This window comes from Pleurodeles waltl, chromosome 9, assembly GCF_031143425.1.
Source record: "Pleurodeles waltl isolate 20211129_DDA chromosome 9, aPleWal1.hap1.20221129, whole genome shotgun sequence".
Classification (NCBI taxonomy): Eukaryota; Metazoa; Chordata; class Amphibia; order Caudata; family Salamandridae; genus Pleurodeles; species Pleurodeles waltl.
Window position 1 is genome coordinate 53,554,918 of NC_090448.1, and position 24,003 is coordinate 53,578,920.

The following is a 24,003-nucleotide window of genomic DNA, read 5'->3' on the forward strand; positions in this document are numbered from 1 at the left end:
CTGCGGGCCCCCTATGAGCTTGGGGGTATGAACGGGCCCTCTAGGAGCTCAGAGGGTATGGACGGGTCTGGCCCACTAGTCCGTGGCCCAGAGCGATCCGCTCCAGCGGGCCCTCCTACGTCACTCACCTTCCTAGCGAGGGTGAAACCGAGGCTGCTGCTCACCATGTGGCTGAGGGCCGCGGTGCTCTGTCGACACCCCTGCCCCTTGTGGATGACCAACGGGTCGAGGAACTCCCGCCGTCCATTCAGTGAAGGTAGCAGGAGGTGAGGGAAACACTCTTGGTGGTCGGCGGCCCCTCCATCCTCCCCCGGCACAATCCAGCACACGGAGCTCCAGATTCAAGCAGCCATTTCTCTCCACGGTCAGAACACGCCCCATTCCACCCACCTTTAAACTCCTCTGTCAAGTTTCAGTCCCTGTGCCCTCAGATGCATCCTCAGACTACTGTCCCAGCATTGGACAGAGTTTTCTATCACTCAGAGTTCAGAGTGTAACAGGCCTCTCTTTTTATTTACTTTATTTACCAGTTCTATATGTGGGCTAAAGAGGTGTGGGTCTCTCATGGTTGTCAGCATAAGAACGTTGAATAACACATGTGATCTAGACTCACATAGGTGTCCTCCTGCTCAAGGCCTTCTACTTAATCTTCCAATCATTCTGTGCCCTTAGGCCTTGATCATCCTCCTAGTATTGTTCTAAGTCCTCCTTTTCTTGGCTGTTTTGTTCCCCTCCTGATCCTCATCTTGACCCTTGCTTGATGAGCCCCTGATCAAGGTCAACTTTGTATAGCCTTTCCTGGGCTTCCTGTCCTTGTACTACTGATCCTTGCCCCATTCCTGGTGGTCTGTTGGGTCCTTATCCACCTAGCCCTGTTGTCCAGGTTCTCCTAGGGCTGGCACTCATAGTCTTCCAGGTTTGTGCCATCCTAATCTCCTTGTTCTGGTCCTTGTGGTCCACCTGGTTCTGAGTGCACTGGTCCTGTTCCACCTTATTAGGTCTTCTGGGGCTGCACATTGTAATTTTGGTCCTCACCTGGTCCCATTGGTCCTCATGGCTCTGGTTGTCCTCGCTCCCAAGATCCTTACAAACCTGGGCCTAATACTCTAGTTGCTTAGTCCTCCTGCTCCATTTAGAACTTCAGGTCCTGTTCCTCTTGTTTTTCTCCTCCCTGGGCCTTGCAGCCCTGTTCCTGGATCTGCTTATTCTGTGTCTTGTAGTCCACCTAATACTCCCCCATTTGGTCCCTTGTCCTAATGGCACTAGCCGGACCTGACTAGTTATCTGGGTCCTCCTCCAACATCTCATGATACTCTTAGCCCGAGTCTTTCTGCTCATTGTCATCCTAGACTAAGTTGTCCACTTTGTCCTGATCCTCCTAGTTCTTAGCCACCTAGCATGGTCACCATGGCTCTTGTCATCCTGGTTTTCCTTGTCCTGGTCCTTCTTTTCTTCCTTGGCCTGGCACTGTTTGTCCTGGCAGGCCAGGTTCTGATATTCTTGGGTCTCTGTGACTCTATAGTTCTTTTTCATCTTAGTTGTGGCTCCACTGGTCTTCCTTCCTTACCCTTACCCTGTAATCACTTTTCCTGCTGGCTCTGGTTGCCTGGTCATCTTCTCTTGATTCTTCCGGTCCTGTTCTCCTTGTCCTCCTCACTTTCAGTCTAGTTTGCCTAGCAAAGGTCTTCCAATCTTTGCCTTCATAGTTTGTATTTTCTTCCTGGCTTTGTGCCCACTAGACTTGACCCTTTGTTATCTGATCCTTTTTTGGGATTTTGTATGCCTCATCCTCTTGGTTCTGGTCCCTCTGGCCAGTCTGGTCTTTTCAGGCACCCTTCTTCCAGTACTTCCTTTTCTTTCCTGAGCTTCTTGATCCTTCTCACCTTGGTCATCTACAGTCCTATTATGTCTTGGTTATCTTGGCCTTGCACTCTTATTCCTTGTCTTCCTGGTTTGCATCCATGATGCCCTGACCCGGAGCCTTGTTCTCAGGGCCCTTCTGGCACTGCACCCAATGATCTGGGCCCTCTAGGTACCAGTTCTCTTTGTTTGGGTCCTTCTGAGGCTTGTCATGTTGATTCTGGCTCTCCTGGGCATCCAGGTCCAGTCCTCTTAGTCTTCCTGGCTCTGACTGTTCAAGTTCTCATAATCTTCCTCACCCTGCTCCTGCAACCCCCAGGTGCTGGTCTTTCTGGTCCACTTTGTACTCTGGGCCCTGGTCCTTTTGTCAAGATCCCCCTCGTACTCCTAGGTCCTAGGCCTGTTCCTGGTCCTTTTGGTGCTCATCCTTCTAATACTCCTTGCTCAGATCCTCCTGGGTCTCGTCCTCCTGGTATTCTTAGAACAGCCTCCTCATCTTCCTTGCCTATTCTGCACACCGTGGATCTTTTCTTCCCAGATGTGGTCCTGATCCTCCTGGTCCTGGTCTTTCTGCTCCTTGTGCTTCTACACAAACTCATCATGATCCTCATTTATCGGGGTATCCTGGAACAGACCATCCTGTCGATCAACTTCCTGGCCATCCTGTTCCTAGCCTTGTGGCTTGGACCTCCTATTGGGGATCATCTTGGTCTTGATTGTCCTTACCCTGATCCCCCTGGTCCTGATACTCAAAATCCTGATTCTCTTTCCCATGATCTTCCTGGTCCCCATAGTCCTTTGTTTCCTGGTCCTCTAAGAATTTTTCTTTCTCACTCTGTTTGCCTGTGTCCCTGGTCTCACCTACCTGACACTCCCGGGCAAGGCCATGTTATTCTTGTTTTTCATAAGTCTTACTGACATTCTGTGCCCATTGTCCCTGATCCTCTTGGTCCTGTTCCTTATAGCGTGGGTTCTCCTGGGCCTAATTGTCCTGGATATAACATATCTGCCATCCTAATTTTGGTTTCCTTGATTCTGGTTGTCCTGGTCCTTCTTGTCCTATTCTGCTTGCTATCATAAACTTTGCCTTTTGACCATCATGGGCTCCCCCAGTCTTGGCCCATCTACCCCAGTTCCTTTCTGGTCCCCTTGGTCCTGGTCACCGTGTCCTTGTTTTCATCACTTCCAGCTCTAATACCACAGGTCCTGGTCCATCTTGTTTCTTGTGTGCTGGCACTCTTAGTCTTTATCCTCCTGGGTTGGGTTGTCCCAGTTCTCCTTGAGTTGATTCATGTCCATTTAATCACTGATACAGGTCCTCTTGATCCAGGTACTTCTTGGTCATGTCCTTCTGTCCCTTGTCATTTTGATTCTAGTCCTCCTGATCACTACTGCCCAGTCCATTTAGTCTTCCAGATTCTGGGCCACCTTCTTACATCTGATTCTCCTCACCTTGGCCCTGCTACTTGTAGTGATTGCTCGGTCCCACTTGGTAATCCAAGCCCATATCCCCAGGTCCTGATCTCCACGACCCTCTTTGCTATGTTTCACGCCTTCTTAGTCATGATCCTTTTAGTTTATCTAGTCCTCTTGGGCAGGTCTTCTGGGTGTCACCCCCTGTCTTCCTCGTCCCTATCCTGCTTACATTAGTATCCTGGACATACTTGCCATTGCCCTTCAGGCCCTGATCTTCGCAGTCCTCTTCAATCTGGTCCTGATTCTCTTGGCCATCGTCCTCCCACAAGGTTCTGCAATAACTTGACTTTCACAGTTCATCCTAGTCTTTCATTGTTCTGATGTTCCATGATATCCAGTTCATGCTAGCCTAAGAACTTCCTAACCCTGTACTTCCTGGTCCGTCTGATGTTCATTATCATGTACTCCTGCCCCTAGTCCTTTGGAACCTGGTTCTCTGTTTCACAGGCTCTCAGTTCTCATTCTTTTCATCCTCCTCACCCCAATTCTCACCCCTCACTCCTCCTAGTCCTGCTCCCATTGTTTATCGAGTCCCCTGGTATTCCTGTTCTTAATCCTTCTGATCCTGGTCCCCCTGGGCCTTGTAGTCCTGGTCTTAGTCCTGGTACTTCATTGTCTGGTCCTCATGTATTGGGTCTTCTGGTGCTGGACCCACTGGCCTTGGCTTCTCTAGGGCTCCTAGTCCCCCAGTCCATCCTAGTCCTACTAGTCCTCCTAATATCCTGTATGCTTGCCCTACCTTGTTCTTGTCTATCTGGCTATGGCTCCCCTATCATGATCTTCAATCCTGTAGGACAGGTCCTCCTAGTTCCCATGTTGGGTGTCATCCTGGTTCATGTAGTCCTTGTCATCCTTGTTTAGGATCCCCATGATTGTGACCTTCATAATCTGTATGATTCTGATCCCACTAGGCCTGGACCTACTGGTCCAATATATCCATCCTGGTCAAGCTGATCAATGATGAACTGGTCATGCTAGCCATACTCCTTTCTGTTGTGGTCTTCTCAATCCTTGTGCATTCACTTCTGGTCTCTTGTTCCTCCTTGATTTAATCTCTGTGGTTTTTTTTCTATTGGTCTCCTACTACTGATCCTCTTTGGTTTGTGGAGTGACGAGCTTTCCACATACATGAACCACAGCAAAGGAACTTTGCAACTAGCTCACAGTATACAGGGTTAGTAGTCTCATCTGCACCGGAAACTACCCCATTCAAGACATTGAAGAAAATATGATGCCTCTGCCCTGCTCGATTGGCCCTAAGGGTCAAGACACTATGCTTGCGGGCATGGCCCATGATCTGCCAGAGCCCTTCAGCTGATAGGAGGATCCAGATATATGGAGGCACAGGGCTGGGTGGCTGGGTACTTGGCTTGATTGAGCACCAGTACATCCTAGTCCAACTAGTCTTCCTAATCTCCTAGTTTCCCTGCTCTACTTTGTTCTTGTCCATCTGACTATGACCCCCACTATCATGATCTTCAATCCTGTAGGACAGGCTCCCTGATGCCCTGGTGCACTCTGTCATGGAGGCAATCTTCACTAGGCGCGGGGGGCACGGAAGCTGGGAATGAGTTGCTAGATGCAGACCTGATTTTTTTTGGTAGGCAGTAAGTGGCTGATATGCAGCAAGTTACCACTAAGGGGTATAAATGATGCAAGTGTGATCCTGAGCACCAGTGCATGTATGCACGTCTAACTAATTCCTACTCACAAACACTGAGCCACAGTTATTAACAAGCGCCTTTCCATTACTCAGCTAGAAAACATTGACATTATCAGATATTACAGCTGGGCTAAAGCATGAAAGGGGAGAGAGTGGTAGGTGTTGCAAGCTTTGGGGATAGACGAGCAATCAGAGAGGACTTTGATTGGCTGGAAAGATTCACCTCACTGCCACTCTATCAGGAGCTCCGAGGCCAGAGTGCTGTGCTGAGGGCCTCCCGCATTGTGGGGGCTGCGGGGACCTTTGTTACGCCACTGGTGGAGGGAGGGTGGTAGGAAAGGGCAAATGAGACAGAAAAGAGGTTTCCTGGCTGGGGTTCCCAGGCGGGCGCACAGGGGAGAAGGAGGCCGGCATGATTTGGAGGAAAAGGCTTGGCTGGAGTTGCGACTGATGCCTAAATCTGTTTTACAGACTCGTTTCTAGCAGGTGAAACTGGGTCCGGTGTTTCTGCACCTAGGAATACTGAGTTGCGACAACAGTGTGAAATTAGTGACCGTCCAGTGTGGAATAACATCACTGACCCAATGATTTACGTAGTGCCAAAGGCCATTTATTTAGGACAGGATTGCATAATATACATAAAGGTTGTATATACTCAACTTCAAACTCTTAACTTTAAAACCCCACCCTTTGAAACTTCTCTGCAGTCCTCCTTTTCACTCATTCCCTCACTTTGCCTCCGTTAAACCCATCTTCCACTTCAATTCACCCACACATCCCCCCTTTTCCTTTCATCCCCTGCCTGCTTTGGGCATCTCCCACGCTATCATCCTTCACCTGCTTCTTTCCCCCCCCTGGAAGGGTGGCCGTGCCCGCACCTGACCCACCACCCTCCCCCATCTTCTGCAATACCTACACCCATCAGTAACCTGCCCTAACTGGCGTCCCCCAACATCCATGCTCCAAACACCAACTCCCCATGTGAATACACTTCCATATGTAGGGCGGTGGGAGGCCAAACTTCCTACTGCGCAATGGGCTGGCGCGGAAGAGGCCAGTCCCTCCCTTCCCCACCCTATACATACCTGACCCTTTACCCCACCTCCACGCACCCATCCACCAATCCTGCCCTGCCTGCTCCATTCCCTTTCCCCGAACGTTCCCGCGGAGAGACTGGACTGCGTCTGCTCTCCGCGGGACCCTCAATAGGGGAATGGATCGTCCAATGTGGAATAACATCCAATGTGGAATAACATAGGGGAATCGATCGTCCAATGGGGAATAACAGAGAGGAATGGATCATCGAATGTGGAATAATTTAAGAGAATTCCGCTTCACCTGCTCGTAATAAGAGCTCAAGGAGTCGACCTGCTCCTGCGCAGCTTGCTCCAATCAGCGCGAGGGAGAGGTCACTGAACAATTAATGGAAAAGACAGGCTACACAAAAATCGATACGATGCTTTCCATAAACCGTCCTCTTTTCCTCAGGTCCTTTCATGCTCTGTACAAGAGGAAGGTAACATTTGAAGAGTAAGTCATACTGTGTCTCAGAACTCCCAGCTGCGTGGGCGTTTCATTACCACTGCAGAGAATAAATGAGCACGTGGGCGTGCTTAGGCATGGGTCTGTTGTGAATGCCTTAGTCACACACAGAGTGAAGTGTGATCTGAGGCACATGAGGCAAATTAGACGGGCTGATCACGAGGCTGCAGATGAAGACTGACAGCTGAAGTCTCAACGGGGCAGTTTGTCTGTGATGTGTTGGCTAATTATTTCCATCGCTTGTGATGCTTGCCGTGGGTGTTGGTTTATGCAAGTCTGGCCTCAGGGTTTCTTAACATCTGTATATAATTAATTATTGGGGGATGAGGGAGTTTAGTAAGTGGAGGACGATATAGTAACATGCATACCTGAAGAAACTAAGCTATCTGATCTAGAAAATATTATTATATTTGTCTTAAGGGCTTGGGAAGGCCAACAGTAATCAAGTCTCTTGCATACCATCTCCAAAATACATATTGCCAGTGCTTAATTTGTAAATAAAAAACGTGCCGGTGCCCAGAGCCCTTCTCTGAAACTAACAGCTGCTGCAATTACAGAGGCAGCGTAATCCTGAAGCCATCTCGAGCCTGTTTAATTCATTTACCTCCACACCCTGCCCCTCCAGCTCACTCTTGCACCTTTCCCTTATCTCCCTTTGTGACGCTTTTTCGCTTTTCTCTTCCCCCGTCTTTTCCATATGTGTCTTTTGCTCACAGGAAATGCTTGAGGCAGAAGAATAAGTGCCGCCTCTCAAAAATAAGGGCCACCACTGGCACAAATTAAGCACTGCAAATTGCACTTAGAAAACCGCCATGTATAAATACATTATTTCTCAGATCTGTACCTTTGCTGTATTTCCTGATGGAGAGCTGTGTGTGAATTTAGAAAAACGTGCAAAACTTAAAAAACTTTTAAACGTTTACCGCTTCAACATTTGTGTTAGAAGTCTGGATGAGAGAACGAATACACTAAAGGTTGGCTGGTGTATATTACCAGCCTTTCTCCGTCTATGTAGCATGGACAGTAACCAGGAAGGCACTTTGGTAGCCCATTGGAATCTTTCTTTGCAGCCTAAAGAGCTGGTGAATTTCATGAACTCGGGTCTGGCCTGCTATGACATGCAGTGTCAAGTTAACTAACTTTCAGCCTACAATACCAGGCCTCAGTTCTTCACAATGAACCAACGTGCCAATAGGCATAGTAGACAGACTTATTGTGTGCCCTTTGATATAAACATCCACTTTCGACTAGCCCATGAGGAAATAGCGTCTGTGCCCTCACTGTAGACTTAAGTAGCCAGCTACTAGGAGCTACCTTGTAAACAAACATTAATCATGAGTAGAACTAGGAGCAACAACAGCTCACTGCTGTATTGTTCGAAAGAAACTTTACATTGTTTTAAGTGCAATTTTTAGCACAGGTCAATGCAACAGTGATACTACTGACCAATGCTAAACACTAGTCTTAAAACTGTGTAAAGTTGTCATGGGATGATATCACAGTGAACCAAGGCCCCTCTAGCATTCTCCCCAAATGACTAGCTTATCTTCAGTGATTCTGCATCAGTCTCTTAAATGGGGCACTGTCATTTAATTCCAGCTCGTTTGTACAGCAGCTTTCCTGGGCTGTTTTTCCTGCCAGTGGACGCTTTGCCGTTTGTAGGAGTAATTTCATGTTTGCTTTCAGAATAGCAGATGTGATGTAAAAAGTGTAAGAATGCCCTCAAAGTTCCGACTTTGTGGATGTTCCAAGTATTTTACATGGATAACTTTCAGGTGTGTCTCTAATCTCCCATTTTCCCATCCTTAAATCTAAACTGTAGAACATTCACCATACCAACATATTTTGATCTGTAAAAAGCGAAATTTGTTGAAGGAGATAAATTCAAATCTTGATCTTCATTTTTTGTTCACAAATGCAACTTTTTGTGCACCAAAGTTGAAATTAGATGTGCAAAATGTTTTGTGAATCAGGCCCCAGTGAAGTCCATGATTTTGGTCTTATCGTCTTGAATTTACAATGAGTCAGCTGAGCTCCACTAGCTCTGGCAGGAGAATCCCACATTGCTCTGCTCGATTTTGTACTCTTTTGCCAGTCTTTATTATCCAAGTAATTGTTTTCTTTTATTGTGTTTATATCTTTAGTTTGTCCCAGGAAATAGCTTATACATTGTTTTGTTAGTGTTCTATCGTGCTCTGCAAACCTTTGGTGCGAGCACGCATATTGCGATAGACAGAAAAGGCTCACTTGTTAGTGGAAGAAGAAAGTTTTATCCATCCTCAGGCAACAAAAGATGAAGGCAAGTCATTCAGACAGGCAGCATCCTAACTGACCAGATGGAGAATTAGATGTTATCCATGGAATGTAGATGTCCTCACATTCCACAAAGGTCATACATTACAACGCATTACATAAAGTTTCTGAATATATGAACAGTTCAGGAGAGATGGAAGAGGATATTCTGACACCTAAGCATGGACATTTTGTTTAGAGAAAGTGAAATGGGACAATCCGGATGAATATACAGATGCAACAGAAAGAGAATCTTCTCGTGGATACCAAAGGTGCCATAGGACAGATCTAGTGGGGATAATTGTTTTAAACTGGAACCGGATTTTCTTTGGAAACAGTGAAAGACTCATAGGCGGTCATTCTGACCCTGGCGGTCAAAGACCGCCAGAGCGGAGGACCGCGGGAGCACCGCCGACAGGCCGGCGGTGCTCCAATGGGGATTCCGACCGCGGCGGTAAAGCCGCGGTCGGACCGGCAACACTGGCGGGCTCCCGCCAGTGTACCGCCGCCCCATTGAATCCTCCAAGGCGGCGCAGCTTGCTGCGCCGCCGAGGGGATTCCGACCCCCCCTACCGCCATCCAGATCCCGGCGGTCCGACCGCCGGGATCCGGATGGCGGTAGGGGGGGTCGCGGGGCCCCTGGGGGCCCCTGCAGTGCCCATGCCACTGGCATGGGCATTGCAGGGGCCCCCGTAAGAGGGCCCCTAAATGTATTTCACTGTCTGCTGCGCAGACAGTGAAATACGCGACGGGTGCAACTGCACCCGTCGCACAGCTTCCACTCCGCCGGCTCGATTCCGAGCCGGCTTCATCGTGGAAGCCTCTTTCCCGCTGGGATGGCGGGCGGCCTGAAGGCGACCGCCCGCCAGCCCAGCGGGAAAGTCAGAATTACCGCCGCGGTCTTTCGACCGCGGAACGGTAACCTGACGGCGGGACTTTGGCGGGCGGCCTCCGCCGCCCGCCAAGGTCAGAATGAGGGCCATAATGTGGGCGACTCTGAGACAGGCCACAGGAATCCTTTTCTCCTCATTGCTGAAACAAGAGAACTATCCTTAAAGTAATGAGTGGAAGATCACTTTAAAATAGCAAGTACTTCAAAATGCCAGAGTGAGATTAGACACTGGGAGGTGGAACAGAGATCACAAGTACAACATCAGAAGTGAGCTGCATTGTCTCTGGATCAAGCACAAAAGCTTTATTATCTTATGCAATTACACATTTAGTAAAGACCCCTAATATCAGAAGGGCCTAATCCACAAGCCATATCCTGAAGAATATGTCACATTGGTCTGCATCATCAAGTAATAAGTATGGGAGGGTCAAATGTTTTTAATTATGATTCTATATCCTTCATGAAAGGTTAGTGTCATCGTACCCATTGACCAAAAAAGGATATAAAGCATTAATCCGCAATTAAGTATTGTTTTCCCTGCTTTGTTGACAAAAGTAATTTTTTAAAAGAGTTCTTCTACCGGATCTCCAGGAGTGGACTTATGTTAAATATCTTATATCAACAACTCAAACCAGATTCAGGAAGGCGGTATTCACCGTTAACACTGTAACTACATTCTGTTTGCTCGCACCACCTTTGTCTCTGACAAAACACATTTTCACAGTTGTTTTATTGACATACACTCTAGGCTTCAAATGGGTGGATAGGTCTCTAGCTGGGATGGTACATACACCCTTCCCTATTAGCCTCTTCATTGTTATGGCTTTCACCCCTCCCAGAAGTAAGCCCTCTTTTTGGATGTTAGGGTGGCTTGGTTAGATCTTCATAATCCGTTTTTCCACTAAAGGTATCCAAGGCAAATTTATGTCCTTTTTCCAAACATCCTGGAAGTCCAGAGGTATCCAGGATTGGTAGATTCCCAAGGAGGAGATTGAGAATTTGGCAAAAATACAGCTACATTTAGTTTTTTGTGGAGATATGGGAAAAAGTGTTGTGCAAAAAGTTTGTTTTTAGAATTACATCAACAAAAGGTTTGCCGTGCTAGAATCCCCATTTATCAAGCTTACAGAAGCAAGCAGAATTGTAAAAAATCATTTTTTTCGCCACAGCTTTTGCATTTTTCTAAAATGTAGTCTATTTTTCATCACTTATGTGATTTCAACCCATTTGCAGTTCCTGGTAGAAATAGGCATGAAACCCATGGGTGATCCCAGAATGCTACTCATTTCTGAAATGTAGATACAATTCTGAGTTCAGCATGGAGTCATTGTATTTGTTTTGATTCCTCAAGGTTTCCCAAAAGAAACTAACTTTTGAAATAAAAATAAAAAGGAGAAAGAAGCAAAAAGAACAAAAACAGCAATTTGCGGCAATGTTTAATCGGTAACATCTTGTCATGATGGCCATCTTATAAAAACAATACGCACTTACATCCAAAAGACCATTCCTGTCATGGGAATGTATAGGGATCGAGATTCTCCAAAAAACACATGATCCCCAGGGCTACCAACTGAGCTGTACTTTACAATGTTTTGTCATTGTGAACCAACTCTACCAAAATTCATATAGAAAAAGATAAAGAATGAAAATGGATATGCAGGAAACCTATGTATTTCTGATATGTACTCAAGGGCATTTTCCAAAACGTCCTCTGTTGTGCACACTGGCTTACATGTGAAAAGGCACAAATGCAGAGTAATCAAATTGGTAATAACAAATGTTCTGCCATTCTGTATTCACACGTGTCTCGCAATAAAAATGGTACTCTACTTGTGTGCCTGGGCTTACTCCCTGCAACCCAAAACACGAGCTAGAGACATGAAATTTCACCCAGCAAAGTCAATACTTTTTTCCAATGTAGGATGTAGTGGATTTTGGACCCTAGCTCAGCCCCCACCCAGGGATACCTACCATACCTAGACATTCATGAAAAATAGAATCCTGGGGGGGGGCGACGGTGGTGTGACTTGTGTGGTTCTCACAAGGTTTTCTTATCTAGAAGCCCTTGCAAACCTCAAATGATTGCTAAAAACACAAATATTTATCACATGTCTGTAAGGAAAAGTTACAGGTTCCTTGAGAATCCACACATTTCCTACCACCAATCATTCACAACTCTCCAGATTGAAATGGTATCCTACATGTGTAGGTGGGCTATCACCTATGATAGGAACAGGTCCAAAATGCACATAGACAGATCAAATTTCTTCAACTCAAAACCAACCCTTTTTGGCAATTTGTGTGGCTGTAGAGTTTGGGGCATTTCTCACGCAGCTCACAGGGAAACCCGCAAAATCTTGACATATTTTACAAATGGACACGCAGGAGAGTCCAGGGTGGTGTGGCATGTGTTGACCCCATTACATTTTATTTTAGCCAGAAGCTGTTGTAGACCTTAGCTATTGCTTAGAACTACATATTTTCATTACATTTTGTGAGAGAACTTTCCGAAATCTATAGGGATCCACAAATTTCCTACCACTGAGCATTCCCATATCTATCTCCATAAAAGCAGTTCCAAATTTGTGTGGATGTTCTACCGCCTCCAACAGGAAAGGGCCCAAAATGCACATGGACAGATCACAAATTTCCACTTAACACCAACATGTTTTTGCTATATAGGTTGCTGTGGATTTTGGGCCATTGCTCAGTTGGCTCCCAGGGAAACCTACAAAACCTAGACATTTCAGAAAATTAGACACACTGTCGCGTCCAGGGTTGTGTGACATGCGTGGATCCCACAGATTTTGTTTAATGAGAACGCCTTACAAACCTCAAACATTGGCCAAGAACCCACACTTTTCTCTCTTTCCTATGATGGAAAGTAAAGCAGTCTGCTGAGATCCAAAGATTTCCTGCCTCTTATCATTCCCACTAGTCGCCTGATAAAAATGGTACCCCACTTTTGTGAGGGGGAATTGAGCCTGCGACCGGAAAGGCCAAAAACACAACATGGACAGATACAAGTTTTACCCCCCAAACCAATTTTTTTTTGCAATGAGGGTAGTTGTGGATTTTGTGCCCAAGCTTGGCTGGTATCCCAGAAAACCTACCAAAGCTGAACATTTCTGAAAAGTGGACACCTGGGGGAGTACAGGGTTTTGTGACTTGCACATGGATCTCATGAGGATTTCTGACCCAGATCCCTTGCAAAAGTCAAACCTTGGCTAAAAACACATACTTACCTCTGTTTCTGTGAGGAAAAGTTCCAGAAACTATGAGGATCCACACATTTACTACCACCCACCATTTATGCATGTCTCCTGATTAAAATCCTATGCCACTTGTGTGGGTGTGTCTAGCAAACATGGCAGCAAAGAGTTCAAAACACACATGGACGGATCATATTTCTTCATTCAAAACTGGTGGACTTGGACCCTACCTCACCCCTCACCAAGAGAATCCTACCAAACCTAGATGTTTCCGGAAATACCAGGGTGGTATGACGTGTGGATCTCATGAGGTCTTTTTCACCCAGAAGCTCTTGTAGTCCTTGTTCATAAGCAAAAAACATATTTTCCTAACATTTCAGTGAGGGAACGTTCCACAATCTGTGGGGATCCACAAATTTCCGAGCACTCAGTATTTCCATATGTGTCCCGATTAAAATGGTACCCCACTGATGTGGATGGGCCTACCGCCGCAACAGGAAAAGGTCCCAAAATGCTACATGGACAATCACATGTTTCTCCTCAAAACCACCTCATTTTTGCAATTGGGGTATCTGTGGATTTTGGGCCCTCAATCAGCTTGCCCCTAGACAAACTTACCATGGCAGAACAATTATAAAAAGCTAGACACTTGTAGGAGTCCAGGGTGGTGTGACTTGCACAAGGTTTGTTAACCCAGAAGCCTTTGCAAACTTTGGCTAAACCACACTCTTTCCTCATATTGCAGTGATGGGAAGTTCTGGAAAACGCAGGGATCCACAAATTTCCTGACACTTATCTCTCCCACATGTGTCCCAATAAAAATGGTACCCATTTGTGTGAGGGGGCCTTGTGCCCAAGACATGGAAGGGCCCAAAATGCAACATGGACAGATCAAATCTTTACACTTAAAACCAATTATTTTTTGCAATGTGGGTGCTGTGGATTTTCTGGTCCCTTGCTCTTACAGCAGGCTGGGAAACCTACCAAAGCCAGACATTTCTGAAAACTAGACACCCGGGGGAAGTCCAGAGTAGTGTGCTTACACGTATTTCATTAGTTTTTTTTTTTTACCCAGAAGCTCCTACACGCTTCAACCGTTTCTACAAACACACATTTTCTCACTTTTCTGTGAGAGAAAGTTCTGGAATCTGCAGGGATCTACACATTTTCTACCATCCAGCTTTCCCAACAGTACCCTACTTTTCTGGGTGCCTTTAGCACTTGCAACAGGAAAGGTCCCAAAATGCAACATGGGTAGAAAAATATTTCCACTCAAAACCACATTTTTTGCTATTGAGAATAGCTGTGGAAATTGGGGCTTAGCTTGGCCTGTACCCATGGCCACTCACAAAACCCACACATTTGTGAAAAGTAGGCACTAGAGCTGCGCACAATGGTTGGACTTTGTTACCATGAAGCTGTTGCAAACATCAAACTTGGGTGGAACACACACATATTTTCTTCACATTTCTATATGCTGGAATCTGTGAGTATCCACAAATTTCCTCCCACCCGAACTTTCCAGGTGTTGCACGATAAAAACGGCTCTCTACTTGTGTTGGTGGCCCTAGCGCAGTAATCATAAAAGACCCTTAAACAATTTGTAGAGATAGTAGCAATGGTATAGCTTCAGTAAAGGAGCCAAGACTTGGCCACCACCTAGGGAAACCTAACAAATAGAGACATTTCTGAAACCTAGACACCTGGTGGAGTCCAAGTTGGCGTGTCTCACATAGATTCAGCAATTCCCAGTAAATCTCAAACATTGCCTAAATGTACACATTTGCCTTGCACTTCTGTGACAAAAACCTCTGGATCCACATTAATTGAGTAGCCATCTAGGAAAATATTTTGTTAAAGCATAAAAACAATTCAACTTGTTTATAGATGGCCAATGGAAGTAATCACGCATCTGATCTGGCTAAGTTTTAAATGGTTTTTTTATACTTTAGGGAAATTCACTTACATATGGCCACTGCAGATACACATCCAAGACTATATAGGGATTTGCATAGACAAAGCAAGTATGTTTTCCATACTAAGCAAGACCTTTGGCTGTACCTGTGATTGTTTTTTCTGGCTTGAGATAATTCACTAATTCCTATTTTGTCAAGTACAAAATGTCAAGTCCAACTCAAGTTTAATTTCCCACATTTATCAGCTAACACTTTTCATCCTCACACACTTATGACTTCTTAAGGGCTTCAAAGTGGAATTATTGCTTATTTAGATAACAGTTTCCAGTCATATGTTACATATGTTACATTGTTTAGTCCTTTCAATTTACATGTTTCTTAACAAGGTGCCTGTTGGAAAAGCAAAGTTTCAACAAAACTATGCCACTTTGTTTTAACTTCATGCCCCGGGTGGTGCCTATGTGTTATCAGTATTCCAACCACAAAATACTTCAATTCTATAACTTGTAAATGTAATTGTAACTGTATTTATATAGTGCTTACTACCCCTGATGAGGCATCAAAGTGATTTTTGACGAGTAGCATGCTACTCCAGAACCCAAAAGGATTAGTGGTGGATTAGTATAGGGAAATATGAGTATAGTATTAGTATAGGAAGGTATGAGTTAATTTTTGCAGAGGACATGTGAGTCTGTTTGTTGTATTGAATAGAATAATGGCGGGATAGAGGAGGGAAGAATGCAGAAGTGTTAATTGGGAGATCATAGTAGTAAGATGATGTTTGGGATGATTAAAGGAGAGGTGGAGGAGGGAAGAGTCTTTAGGAAGGGATTGGGAATATTATGGTAGTAAAATAGGGTTTTGGATGAGTCAAAGGACACATAAATGAGGGAGAATTTAGTAGAGTTGTTTAGGAGAACATAGTAATAAACTGAAGTTTGGAGTGAGCCGGTGGGGTGGAGGAGGGAAGAGTCTAGGAAGAGTTATTTTGGAGATCATAGTAGTAGAATGGGTTTGGGATGAGTCAGAGAGTGGAGATAGAGGCTAGATTGATAGAGGTATAGGATGATGGTAAGGCAAGTTAAAGCTTTCAAGAGAGTATTTTTCTCATGTACAGTAGGACTAAAGTAATATAAACATACATGATTACATAATAAGGGAATATATGTGTAAGGTATATAATATATGAGATTTTAAATTGTATTGTGTCAACACAGACATTCAAGAGTTGCAGTATTTGAAGTTAATTTATTTTTGTACTTTTATAACGTTTTATCTTTCCTTAATATTTCAATAGTGAAGTGCTTGTAGATAAATAGTTGCAATAATACTTACCTATTGGGATAAATAAAATAGGGACAGACTCCTAAACATCTAATCAAACAACTTATATAGAAACTCTGCAATGACCTATGAACATGTATATACACACACATACATACACATATACATAATATATTACGTAGTGGTGGTCCCCACCACGTAGTTATAGTTAGGACCATTATTTCCATAGACAGAGCATTTTTTGTTTTGACAATAACTTTGATGCTGTTTGACAAATCTTTACGAAATTTTCAAAACGTATACTTCAATCGGCTACGCTGCTCTTTTAAAAATTTTGTGGTGTTCAGTCATGCGGGAGCTGAGGAAAATAGGAGATCCCAAAACACTTTTCCCCATTCTACATCAATGGGATTTTTCAAAATTTTGAACACAACTACAGCCCGAACCACTGAACGTATTACACCAAATTTTACAGAAAGCTTGGTCTACCCTTTTTGTGATTTGGTGTAAATCCATTCAGTAGTTTTGGAGTAATTAGAGTTTGAAAATTTATGCTTGTGACCACTCTCTGGTCCCCTGTGTGTCTCTGGTTCAGTGCGTACAGTGTGTGGTACACGCCTTGGATCATTGCTCAGTGTGCTGGGCACATAGCGCCTGGGAAGCGCTTTGATTTCCCTTTGACTATGGAGCATTATTTTTTAGCGTGTGGAGAGTGCTTCTTCCTTTCCCCACATTGTTCTTTTCTGCGAGCGCGTAGTGGGTGCTGTGTGCTTCCACCCGCTGTCCCTGGGGTGAAATCAGCACATGGCAAAGCACGGTGAAGCTCTCCCCTCACCTTACATGCTGCACTGATCCCAAACAAGTGTGGGCTGCCAGTGGGAGAGTGGGGTTTGCAGGAAACTACTGGGCACAGCAGACTCACTGATAAACCCCCAGGTGACAGTCTGGGTCACGGGGGTGCATCACAGTACCTTATTGCCCTAGCTCATTGGCCGACCCTCCCTAAGAGGACCGCACAGCAACTAGAGGGCTGCCAACCCAGGAAGAAGGCAACGAAATGACCATTCAGAAAGGGCAGGCCCAGTTGACCTCGAAGCCACGAGTCTCAGCCCCGACAGTTTACATCTACAGGCAGCTGTGCCACGGACAGCTGCTCTTGACGTGAGACTGCAGGCGGGGGAGCCTGAGGAGGGTTTCCACACGATATTTCCCCCACATCCTTCTCTCCACATCTTCCTTTACCTTGGCCGGGTCCGGTGGCATTGTTGGGCCAGGAGTAGAATATCCCCATGGCGGCTAGAAAAGGTGGGTGGGGTGGAATCACCTACGTAGGACTCTTTGGGAATTACCATATTTACTCTAGGAGGCACGTGGATGCTCCCGCCCCATACAACTGTTACTCCTCATGAAGACACTCATTCTCTATGGGTGCAACAAGTCATCAAATTCAACCTAGTCAGAAAACCAGGACTCTTAGGTCCTATGTCTCCTCTGAATACCATCGTATATGGTTTGTCTGCAATGGCTGTGGTTATTTTTAAAAGAGAAGCTGCATTTTCTGCAAAGTATTTATGTCGTATGTCACTGTGGTCAGATTGGGTTCAGGAAAAGGAGTATTACTTCAGGAACTGCATAACATGCGCAGCAGTCATGTTTTATGCTTTATGTCATACCTTGCTGAATTATTGACCCTGATGTTAGGATGTAGGTCAATTTTATTCTTGCCTAGCGAAGATACTGAGTTCTGACTCAGGTCCTGCATTGTGCACACAGTAATTATGAATTTTGTCATTTTGGTTTATGTTATACACAATATGCATTTTTTTAGGTATATATTCCCGTGTGGAGTCTCTTTTGTAGTGTATTTATTTTGTTGCTGGTGTGTTTGTTGTGCAAACGCCCGAAACATGACCTCTGGGGATTAGCCTGACTGCTCTGGGCCAAGCCATCTGGGGTGAGCAAAGGTTATCTACGTTGTGTAACTTACTCACCCTGACTAGAGTGGTGTTTTCTGCCTGGCTGAGGTGCCTACCCTAGCCAACCAGAAACCCTGTTTCTAACACTCACCATGCAATACTCTCACAATACTCCAGAGGTGGTCCTTTGGTTCACACGAGTAAATCCTTAGCTCAGTCCTGGTAGTGTGGCAAAAAGGAGGCAGGCTTTGCCCAGAGGAACATGTTCCAATTATTTCACAACATAAACATAGACAATAAGTAATGGTAACGACTCAAAAGAAATCTGACACCAAATTTTTGAAAAGTGCCTATTTTTATGCATATTTAGCCACCAAAACTAACGATATGGGAACAGTACAACCGGAGATATCGATTTTAAAAGTAATGGAAAATCACTGCAGAAATGTCATTGAAACGTTGCTTTGACATAAATAGCAAAATATCATGAGTTGCATGGAACCCTTGGGGGGTTAAGCTAGTTTGGTCCCTGGGACCAGATCACTATTGTCACCAGCTTTACCTGGCCCATAGCGTCCAGGTGCAGAGTTGTCCAGGCTGTCTCTCATTAAATTAAATGGCAGGGTTAGTCCTTCAAGTCTGAGGTTATGGTGTCAGGGATGTTCCATAAATCCTTGGTTGAAGAGAGTTAGGGGTGTGGAGACTAGTGGCCAATGGGCAACTAGCTCCTATAGCTAATCCGCCCCTGAGGAGACCACATCCAGTGGAACAGGTCACCTTTAACTACACATAACCCTCTATTGCACCACTCCTAAATTGGCAGAAATCATAATTTAGTGCACAGACCAGGCTGCTCAACCTAGAGGTGTAGTCAGCCTGCTAGGGGCGTGCACAGTCCTCCATACCCAATTTCCCGCCTGTCCATGAGCAAATGTGCCTGGGGCAGGCGGAGGGCTGTTTCCTCTCTGGAGGACACCACTGATGGCTATCAGAGGCGGTGAAGCCTTTAACGCACGCCATGCTGATGGATATTCACTAGCCTGGCTGGGAGGTGGGAGGTGTGACCTTCCAGCCTTTTGTTTCTAACCCTTGGAAGTGCCCAGGCTGCCTGGCAGGAAGTCAGAAACCTGTCTTGGCGGCAGTAAGCGTGGGCTGCTCAGCCAGAGCACAACAGAAGGTGGCAAACAGGTGGGCAACCACTAGTGTGCCACTAGTGTGCATGCCAGCTGTTCCTCGACACAAGGTTCGTGTTTGGGGGGGGAGTAGGCATGTTTGTTACCAAACTCGACATATCTAGGCAGTACTATAATGGGGCTAGCAACCCTGGCAAAGTGGGGCTTAGGTCCCATGTTATCCTATGGACCAGCCTGCACTTAGTGTACCTTATTGGAAAGGAACCTATAGAGACATAAACTTGTGCCTATATGCCTACCCCTTAAATGTTGTGATATGAATGTCATAAAAAGCATTTTATAGATTAGGCAAAAAAAAATTGGGGGGAAAAAAAACAAAAAATATTAAGTATGATTCTACATAACAAGTGAATCCGGAGTCATTAGGGACTTCGAGTAAATACGGTAATACAAAACTGTGGCCCACAGACATGCGAGTACAACAATGCTACCAATTAAATGTTTTTTTCAACTAAACAATAATCAAGAAAATGCTTCTTTGTAAAAGCATTGTTTAACAAACGGCTCAGTAGGTGTGAGTGAAAAACGTGCTTAGTACAATATTCTTACAAATGAACATTTTCTTGATTATTTTTTGGCAAAAATACCTATTGGGTTGGTAGCACTGTTGCATTCATATGTCTAGGCCAATTGTTCTGTATTACAATCATATTAAGTATAACATTTTCACAATGATGTTACACATTCTGATGTCGTTGAGAATTTGAAATAAAGTTGGCATGCGTTTGCTGCTATTATTAACCAATGTGTTTATTGAGAAGCTGCAGTATTTGTTTGCAATTTACAAGTCACTGCTTCAAATCCATTTCAGCTCCAAGTCCAGGCAGGGACAACTTATACCTTGATTAGGGATGCACTGTTCGGTTTTGTGCTATTTATGGCACCTAAGGCTTCATTACGAGTGTTTTGCATCCAGTGAGAAAATTATCACACATGTTAAATCTGACACTGAGATGTTCTGATTTTATCATGTGCAATAATAATCACCTAGTTTTGCTCACATAAAATGGGAGTAACCTGTGATTTTTTAGTGCTTACTCTACCCAAATGTGCATGTCCCAGTATTTTCCTCATATATTTCACCCGGTAGCTTTCGCAGGGCTGACCCGCCGAGATTTGGGGCCAGATGTAGTAAGATATGTGTTTGCGAATCGGAAATTGCGAGTCGGTGCGACTCGCAATTTCCGACTCGCAAAATCATATGCAGAATGGTGTCTCAGACACCTTCTGCGAATCGCAAGGGGGTCGCAATTTGCGACCCCCTTGCGATTTCCTGCAATCACAGGGATGGTGGCCTGCTGGAGAAAGCAGACCTCCATGTCTGTGACTGCTTTTTTAATAAAGCAGTTTTTTTTTGTATTGCAGCCCGTTTTCCCTAAAGGAAAATAAGTTGCAAAACAAAAGAAAAAATGAAACCATTTGGTTTCGTTTTTTCAGAGTAGGCAGTGGTCCATTGGACCACTGCCTCTCTGAAAAAATGTTTTGGGCGACATTCACAAAGGGGAACCTTTTGCGAATGAGTTAGCACCCACTTGACATGGGTGCTAACTGCGTATTGCTTTGCGACCGCGTTCGCGGTCACAAAGCAATTCTGCATTGCGTTGCGAATCGCAAATAGGAAGGGAACACCCCCTCCTATTTGCGAGTCGCATTCCCATTTTGCGAGTCAGTACCGACTCGCAAAATGGGAATGTGCATCGCGATGCGAGTTTTGCATGGCGCAAACTGCGAATTTTGCAGTTAGCGCCATGCAAAACGTTTTCTACATCTGGCCCTTATTTCGGGACATGGACTTTATGACATTCAACATTTATCAGGTGTGATAAAATCTCCACAACGCACAATCGATTTATGTGGGACAGAAGTTACCACATGTCCTCGAATTATATGCGGCACTCAATGAGAACCGTAGTGAAACCCAATATTCCAGTGTTTTGAATTCACCTAGCGCAATAAATTGCATCAGATACGAATTTGTTCCTAAAAATGGTGCATGATAAGTGGATCCTGGTGCTTCCTGACAAAAAAATCCTTATGTGCTGGTATTACCCAACTATTTCCTTCCCATTAAATTTGGGCAGCTTTGACATAGCATATCACACCATTTCTAATTGCGACCTCAGTGCAGATTGCACTATTTGTACGTTATTCCCATTACAAGGTGGCAAACTCAGAGGCTGGTATACAGGATTCACCCACGCAGTTCTGGAGTGATGCCACACGCAGTACATGGTGCGGGCACAAGTTATAGTTAGGTCAGTAAAGTATAGCTGGTGAATTGGTAAATTTCAGTGTCTTTTTTGTTTTTGTAAATGCTGATTTTTTTAATTTTACAAGACTTAACTATAACATTACTTTAACCCTTGCTTTTTTCAGTGAATCTCTGGATTTGGTTTATTTTTTAATTTTATTTTTTACATAGAGTAAGATCATGTTACTACTATACCTAGTCATAACCTAGGGGAATTTATATATATGAATATATGTCTATACAACACACACACACACACACACACACACATATATATAGATATACATACATATACACCATACCTAGGCATAACCTCAATTTAACTTGTGTTTTTTCAGTGTTTTTTTCAGTGCGTGAATAAATATATATATACACACACACACACACACATGTATATGCATTTATATATATATATATATATATATATAAATATATACATATATATATAAATAACCTACTGTTTCCATAGAAAAAGTGTTTTGTGACTTGCCTAAATCTTTGGCACCATTTGACGAATCTTCGGAAAAGTTTGGAAAAAAGGCCCCTGGCGCACCGAAAGTTTCAGGGTGATCCGTCAAGCAGGGGGAGAGAAAAAGGAGAGGGCCAAAAAAGTTGCGTTTTCCATGTTAATTTCCATAGGACCTTTGAACAGGTCTACAGCCCGAACTGCTGGACGGAATAACGCCAAATTTGGCAGAAAGCTAGCTTTCGGTACGCAGATTATGCTTTCCCTTATTTGTTGTAAATTTGTTCAGTAGTTTTTAAGAAATTTAAGGAACTTCGCGAATAATGCTGTGCTTGCACAGGGAAATGCAGTGCTCTGATTGGCTGCCAACACTTCAAACCAAGAAGTGTTGGTAGACATAAAAAAGCATTTAAAAAAAAAGGGGTCAGGTACACCCTGCCCCCTTAGATCCTTGGATCTGGCGAAAAGTAAAAATCCTCATGTCCCCGGTGGGCTTAGTCCTGAGGGCATTCTTCATTCTAGCGTGGGGGGGAGCCCGGCACCCCCACAGCCCTGGGGACTGCCACCTGCCCAGGGCTTTTAACACTTGTAACAGGGGTGCCTGGCCCTTCCTCTAGCCCCGGGGACCACCACCTCCCCGAGGTTTTGAATTATTATGCTGGGGGTAGCCCTGGGGACCACCACATCCCTGGGGCTTTTAACAGCTGTTAGGGGGCAATTAATAAAATTGGTGCGGGGACTGTGCGGCCCACACCGCAGACCTGGGGACCACCACCTCCCCAGGAAAATTAGCACATTTGATGTGGGGGGTGCCACATGCGCCCCGCAGCCCCATGGCCCGCCACCTTCCTGGGGTAATTAGTACATTTGGTGTGGGGAGAGGGTACCCCCCCACTGCCCTGGGGACCACCATCTTACTGGGGCAAAAATGGAAAGGGTGTCTTTTTCAGACCCCCTGCAGCTCCAAGGACCACCTCCTCCCTGGGGCTATTGAATGTTGCATGGGGGTCGTGCGGCACCCCTCATGGAGCCCCTGAGCTAGGGCTTGCTCCTGCCATATCTCACGGTGCCCACCCCAGGATATAGCTGTTTGCACCCTCGCCATCCACTGCTAATTACCTCAGATTTTACAGCACTCATGACAACTTCTACAATATAAAAATACTTTGCATGGCGGGTGTGCCAGTTATAGTTACTGTAGGGTGTGAGTTATAGTTACTTGAAATAACTATAACTGCTGAATTTCTATGCTTTCGTACGAGTAAATTAAGAAGCTTACTATAATACTCCTGTAACCTTTTGTTTTTTTCAGTGAATAAGTATTTATTTCAGTGAATAAGTATATATATTTAATATCCACACCTCCATTTCAAAGAAAACAGACACTGACACCTCCAGCTGCATTGAAACATTGAAATTCTAAATGTATTTCAAAAGCTGCTTGATGCATTTTGACCACACAACGCTGGTCTTGTTCACAATACTTGCCTCCATATTGTTTGCAAATAATGTACTGTGACATGATTTGATATGTCATCATAGACGTAGACAAAATACATCTCAGTTGCATTTCTATATACCGTTAAATTCATTAGTTATATATTACAGACTTCTCAAGTGCAATTATTATCATTAAGGTGTCTAATGTCTTATTTATAATCTCATATTTATGATTATTAGCACATTACGAGCACATTGCCTCCAGTCATGTAACATGCAGTAAAGTAGGGTATTCTCTATAAATCAAAATTTGGAATTATTTCCCTTAAAGTAGGGTCACAACCTAAAGATTCGAAACAGCCTAGTCACAAAATAAACACCATAATACCCCTACGGCATTTTTTGTACATTCACAATATCTCATAATTTTAAGCTAATTCCCCTAAAGTAGGGTTTAAGCACAACATAAATTTCAAAATGCTCAATTCACAAATTTAACACAATGAACAGGCCTATATTTCTTCATCCATTTATATGGGGTCAATATTTTGAAAAAGAGAGGAGAACCTTTATAAAAAAATTATGCAAATCTTCTTCCAT